This window comes from Protomyctophum parallelum, assembly GCF_964188405.1.
Source record: "Protomyctophum parallelum genome assembly, chromosome: 9".
NCBI classification, from domain to species: Eukaryota; Metazoa; Chordata; class Actinopteri; order Myctophiformes; family Myctophidae; genus Protomyctophum; species Protomyctophum parallelum.
The window spans coordinates 16,201,713-16,209,239 of record NC_139706.1 but is presented as its reverse complement, the minus strand read 5'-3'; positions in this window follow the sequence as shown (position 1 = coordinate 16,209,239).

The following is a 7,527-nucleotide window of genomic DNA, read 5'->3' as shown; positions in this document are numbered from 1 at the left end:
CCTCCACCACAGGACTGCTTTATAGAACACAATGCAATAGAAATGTAGATATGATAAGATAGGGTACAGTAGGTATACCCTCACAAAAACAAAACATGCAGTAATCCTGGTCTCTAAACTGCCTCCCCCTGGCCAGCCTGATGGAGGGGAAAGGAACTGGTGTTCCTTCCACGCGCTACGTCCAACCAGGGAAACTCCCCCCTGTCAGGTCAGTGTAAAGGAGCAACTTGGACACTCATGCATGAAGGAAGCATGAGTTCAAGTCCGTTGCTCTCCCCATGTCCCCCATATATGGGGACTAGGTTGGTGGAGGGTGTATAGAGCCCAGGATCACATTAGATAATTGACACAGGGGTGAAAAATGGGTTACAAAATCGTGGGATAAAAATTATAAAGAAAAAAGAAAAAAAATATGTTCTAGTTAGTGCAGTGGTTCCCAAACCTTTTCATGTCAAGGACCCCCAAATTGACATTTACCCCCCATTTGAAATGATATGGCAGGGTCCCCCATGTAGAATATTTTTATGGCTCTAGCAGTGATTCTCAACCCATTTAATTTCAAGGACCTCCCCAGTTTGACATTTCTATCTCTGGGACGCCCAATTATATATTGTAAAATCAATGTTAATTTAACTCTGAGAGTGTACAAATGGAACCAAATTCCATTTGTACACTCAGAGTTACAGACCAATAAGGGCCCATTTGGTTCCAAACTATCATTTAGCTGGGGACCCATCTGGAACTCCCTGAAGGACCCCTGGGAGTCCCCGGACCACCACTTTGGGAACCACTGAGTTTATGGATCTCTGCCTTCACACGTCACCGGGAAAGAAACACACAATCATAATATTTACACGTTCGCAAAAAAAGAAAACCTCTAGTAAAAAAAAAAACAGTACAAACCATAATGGTAAAATAAATGAATACTGTATAAATATGTGTCTATTGCACTTGTTTCAGGCTACGGAGAAGGTAACAAGACACATTCCACAATTCTTCATTAATTTGTTGCGTTGAATTATTGTAGCTTAAACCTTCTATTTAGTAGCTGACCAATTCTTGTGTTTGGAAAAGTGTTATACAAATAGTCTACATACTGTATGTATGTACATATTAACACCCTAATAGTCTCCAACATATACCGTATACCAGTTCATATAGGCTGACCAGTGCATATTCCAGTCCATATATGGACTGGAATATGCACTGATAATTATTTTTATCAGAATTTGCGCTTTATGTTGTTAATATATTAACAACATAAAGCGCGAATTCTGATAAAAATAATTAGCGCCCATTTCTCCAATGGTTTTCCGAAAAACGCGGCCGGTGTGCAACCACCTTAAAGGGATAGTTCAGTTTTTTTTCAACTTAAGCTGTATGAAATACTTGCCATTAATATAGTGGTTGCAACTGTATTAATTGATTGCCCGAGTCCCGTGGTGGGAGTTCTGCTCTGGTTTTGATCAATATTAAGTAGTTCCGGTCATTTTGTGGGGGTGCACTGGGGCCACGCAGTAAAGGTAAATGAATCCATGACTAACGTCATTTGTAAAATATTAAAATATTAGTGCAACTTTTGTTAATTTTTTACCCCTCTATCACACGGAACTATGTTTTTTGTGTCCATATCACTACGCCCAAAAAATAGTTCCATGACTTATTTTACACAAATAGCCGATCTACAAGCTCACAACGCGTCACAGCGTGACGCGTTGTGAGCTTGTAGATCGGCTATTTTCAGCATGCAAACAAGTGTAAAATAACTTATACTGGATCTCTTGTCCACTAGTCCCTTCCTAACATTTTAGTCTAGTTTTTATTTGTTGACGAAATTGTCAATACATTTAGTCTTAGTTTTAGTCATCATGGCTTACTTTTCATTTAGTTTCCATTTAGTTTTCGTCAGTGGAAAAAGGTAGTTGACGAACATTTTTCGCCTTAGTTTTAGTCGACGAAAACAACACTGGTACACATTCCAGTAAGTTATTATTGATAAAGGATCCGATCCTAGACCAGCAACAACACAATCAACAATAATCATGGATCCTACATCAGCAACATTGCAATCAACCACCAATGAGTAACAGCTTTCAATGCAGTGGTCCTTGAGGGGGTTCCAAGTGGTCCCCAACTCCTCAGATAAATGATGGAGAGTTAATAAACCAAATGGATCCTTATCTTTAACTCTTGCGAGAGTAAAATGAGATTTCAATAAGTCTACACAATTAGAGAATGTATAGAATTGTTGTTTTTGATCGTTTGCCTGTTATCTCTCCTAACGGTACCAAACATCAATACAGGCACAGCATGCCAAAATTGTGGACAAAATCTTATCCAACGATAACAAAATATTATACGTTTTTGGGTCCGAGAGGCTAAATGTAATCAAATCGTGGTCCGTGCGGCTATAAAGTACTGAATAACTAATGGACCTTTTTCAAACCACCCTTTTCAAACCAGTGTTAAGAAGAGGATCACAAACAGTAAGGAGTATACAAGGACCAGATCCAAAATCAGCAACATTACAATAAATCAATAGTATAAGAGTATCGAGAGTCAAAGTGGATGGTATTCCTGTGATTGCGGAGAATCAGACATGAAGCAGAAAAAGTGAACAGAAAGTGCAGCGTATAGCTGTGGGTTTGATACTTACGCTGGTAAACGGCAGTGCTGTCGTTAAGGAGCAGAACTAAGAAGGGAAGAGAATAGGTTGAGATATATATCTGGTCCAGAATGCCAACCCCTACGCACACGTACACACACACACACACACACACACACACACACACACACACACACACACACAGTGTATGGAAACAGGAAATACACTTATGTTCTAAACCTCTCATTTCTATAAGTCCATTTCCGACAATGTCATAAAAATAAGAATAAGTTATAGTGGAAAAACTCCCCAATAGCCTTTTTTTATTTATTCAAAATCTTTCAAAAATAGCTAAAGTATAGCCTATACAATAAGGGTTAAACTGATGTTCATGCTATAACTAATTTAGATGGGGACCACCTGGGAACCCACCTGGCATCAGCTAAATGATGATTAGGAACCAAATGGACCCTTATGGGTCTGTAACTTTGAGAGTGTACACATGTGTACGCTCTCAGAGTTAAATTAACTTGATTGATTGATTTTACAATATAAATTGGGGTCCCAGAGATAGAAATGCCATTAAATGGGGGTCCGTAGACTAATATGCATGTCAAAATGGGGGTCCTTGAAATTAAACGGGTTGAGAATCACTCCTAGAGCCGTAAAAATCTTCTCTTATGGGGATGTCCCTGGCATACCTTTTCCAATTGGGGGGTCCGCGGGGCTAATTAGTGTCAATGTGGGGGTCCTTGACATGAAAAGGTTTGGGAACCACTGGTGTAAGAGAACCATGTTGTTGAATGTCCACTTCCATGTTTTTGTTCTATTTTGGGACAAGTCAAATCTAAAAACAGTCAGGCAGTGGGTGTTCTGACTCACCATGGTAAAAACCCAGACCAGCGAGACCTGCAGGGAAAAATCAGGTCATATTTAATTTGACTGTCCTATACAGAATGAGCCAACACAATAATCCACCACATCTGTGGGGCGGCCATAACCGAATGGGTTAAGAAGTGGCCTGGGAGGTCCCAAGTTTGATTCCTGGCCCTGCAATGTGTCGACGGTGTCCATGAGCAAGACAGGGCTCCCCACTGACCTCATTAGAATTATCTGAGCAGCCTGAATAGGGACTTTTACCCATAGGAATAATGTGTGTGCGCGTGCACGCACGCACGGGCGCACACGCACGCACAGCTGCCTCTCATCATCATCATAGGAATCTTAAGCAAGCAAAATGGATAAACCTCAACAATACAAGTGGGAACAGTCACAAATTACAAGACGTTGTAGAATCCTGTCCTCTTTGTGTCAACCGTAACATATAAGTTAATATAGAAATTATTACTAGAACTGATTTTCTTTTTTAACCCATTCTGGGCGGGGTTCCCTATTTGTACCTTACCCCCTCAGGCCGGGAACCCATATTTGGGTTCTGTACAGTATGTACAGTATTCAAAAATGTAAAAATTTTGATTCTGCTATATCAATATTTGAAGTTTTTCAGAAACCTTAGGTCAGGATTTAGAGGCGTTTTTAGAATCGGCCTTAGGCCTGAATGGGTTAACTGTTAAAAACTATTATATTGTACTCAGTACTCTACTTACAATACTGTATATTGGGCAGTACGCAGTACTAATACATTAAACATTTCACTGGACAAAATACTAAACACACTATATCTAAACTTGCATATAAATAAACATCACATGACATCAAGCAGATTTTATTTTGTACTTTTAACGAAGAAATTGTGCAAATCCTGTCTGTCTATTTAGGTTTTCTTGTAATTTCTTGTAGTCATTGTTCATGAGGGATTATAAATGTGCTCTAAAATGTAAAATTCATTATTATATTTTAGTTAGTATGTTTTCAGATACATCACTGAATGCCATATTTAAAAAAAAAACCTTGAATTGCCTTTGTATAAACTTGCCATTTCTAGTGAATGTTCCCCTCGGTGTAACGATGCTAAGTGGTTACGCCAAATATGATATGTCCATTTAGACCTGATTCTTAAAAAAAGTCTTGTCCTGTCCTGACAGTTTTCTTGAAAAACCTATGTTTCGGTAATTGGCCACCGACCCCCATCTGACAATATGTCATTCCAGGGGGACCCCCCCAGAAGCAAAGATTTTAGTTAAAAACGTTCGCTCTGAAAGAATATATTCAATGATTTGCGCCACATTTTCACGATTTTTCAAAAGTAGCAGACCTAGAAGCTCTGCTATTTCTCAATAGCTAAAGCATAACAAACACCTTAGGTTAATGGAAACAGATATTCTTCCTCGTGTCATTGTATCTCAGGGGGGGGGAGATTTACATGTTTGACATAAATGTAAGGTGCCGTTGATGAAAGATTGCGCTAGTATGAGCTTGTAGATCTGCTATTTTTGAAAAATCGAAGAACGACTGACATTTTCAGAATCTGATCTCAGGTCAGAATGGGTTTATCAGACCAGTGTGTGTCCAGTGGAAACCTCGTATGAATCTGATCTCAGGTCAGAATGGGTTAATACTACTTGTGGTCTGTCACAGGCCAGAATCTCCTCAATTGACTTCAGACAGAGCGAATGGTAAACGGTGCATGTATATAGCGCTTTTAACCAAAGCATAGATTGTGCATTACATTCACCCATTTCACCACGTAAGGTTTCCTTACAACCACCAACCTGCACATTGGGAGCAATTGCTCAAGCACACTTCGACATTGAAAATGGAGGAGCCCGGGATTCGAACAGGGAATCTGGCCTATATCTACCGGCCACTCTACCAAACACAGAGAGAGAAAGAGAGACACTTTGAACTGCCTTTGTATATAGGAAACCTACTTGCTTTTCTATAGTATTAGACTATACTGCAATTTTAACGTTTAATCCACTGAGAATAGAACACGCTTAGGACTTTTGTCCCATAGTATTTGAAGTTAGGAGAAACTGGTCATAAATCAGAAGAAACAAGGATGAGTGTGGTGTTGGGGGGGGGGGGGGGGGTGACATGCAGAAAAGGTCACAAGTTGTACTCAAACCACAACATCTCGAGCACAATAACACCTACCTCACTTCTCCACTACAAGGAAGTACCGTGGTTAGATGGTCAGACAGACATCATGTCATTCTCACCCTCCATCCATCCATCCATCTTCAACCGCTTATCCGTAGTCGTGGTCGCGGGGGCAACAGCTCCACCAGAGAGCTCCAGACTTCCCTCTCCAGAGCAACATTAGTGACTTCCTCCTGGGGGATCCCGAGACGTTTGTATTCGCGACCTTATTCTCACCAGAGCAGTACATTTGGGGAATAACATTCATAACTTCATCCAGAGTGAATCTATTGGTAGCACATTTCTTCTTCCGGTCCAATAGAAACTGAAGGGTTAGCTGCCTTGCTCAAAGGCCCCTTAACAGTCCCCAGCAGGGGTCCTTGAGGGAGTTCCGGGGGTGCCTCCGCCTAAATGATAGTTAGGAACCAAATGAACCCTTATGGGTCTGTAACTCAGTGTACAAATGGAACCTAAACGGGTCCATTTGTACACATTGATTATGACGATATAAATTGGGGTCCCAGAGATAGAAATGCCATTAACTCATACTGTACATAGCTAAATGGCAGTAGCAATAGTTCAGCACAGGCTAACATAGATTTGTTAAAAGAAGTCAAATAATGTACTTTGCCTATAATGAGTTAAATGGGGGGGTCCGTAGCCTAAAGCGTGTCCAACTGGGGGTCCATGAAAATAAAATGGTTGAGAATCACTGCTAGAACCATAATAAAATGATTTACTTATGGGGGTCCCTGGCATATCTTTTCAAATAAAATAAATGTAGATTTAGGGGTCCTTGACATGAAAAAGTTTGAGAAAATTGAGACTCTACTGATCTAGATACAGTATGTGCCTGAACACTGCCTTCCAGTATGGCATGGAAAGGAGTGGCATTTGTATTTCTCTCACAATGTAGTAAACACTGCATTCGTGGTCTGGAGAGGGCAGTTGTTTTACAGACGGGTAAAAGGGCAGGGCCTGAAGCCCCCATTGTGTTTGTGTGTGCATGTCCCTGGTGGACAGTAAGAGCTTTTATGCTGACTGTCAATCAACAAGACTTCTCACGTCCTCAGCATCACATGGAAGAAACTCTACTGTATGCTTTGTGTATACATTTCAATTAACTTATATATTATAGATTAGACAAACATGATTAGACGGCGGCTTTTGTTTTGGTTAGTCATCCAGACATTAGTCAAATCCAAGAGAAAACTCACTTCAGATGAAAGTCAGCTGATTAACGCTGACGTAGGCCAGTTGTTGGATTACTCACGTCCACACACGGCCCCCGTGGGAATCAATTCTGTTTTCTGAAAAACCTCATGTTTCTATGAAAGACAGTTTTCTGAAAAACCTCATGTTTCTATGTCAGTCGTTCTCAAACATTTTCACGTCAAGGACCCCCAAAGATATATGAAAATTGACCGCCGACACACATCTGATAATATGTCGTTCCAGGGACCCTCCCAGAAGCAAAGATTTGAGTTAAAAAAACATTCACTCTGAAAGAATATATTACCATAATTTCCGGACTATAAGCCGCACCTGAATATAAGCCGCACCAGACAAATTTAGGGTACTCAAAGATTTGCGGCACATTTTCAAAAAAATTCTAAAATAGCGTGCCGCGCTACGAGCTTGTAGATCTGCTATTTTTCAATAGCTAATGTATAACATATTGTTTCCCAAACAGTAGGTCTGGACCCAATTGTGGGTCCCTTAATTTTTTTGTTTCCTAAAATGTTTTGTTTTTAATTATTATAATTTCAAAACATTTTCAAAAAAACGTTCCGCCCAACAAAAAAAAACTTTTTTCATGACTTAAAACCAAATGCAATGAGTTCAGTAATGTCATGAAGAAAACGAAAAATCTAAAGAAA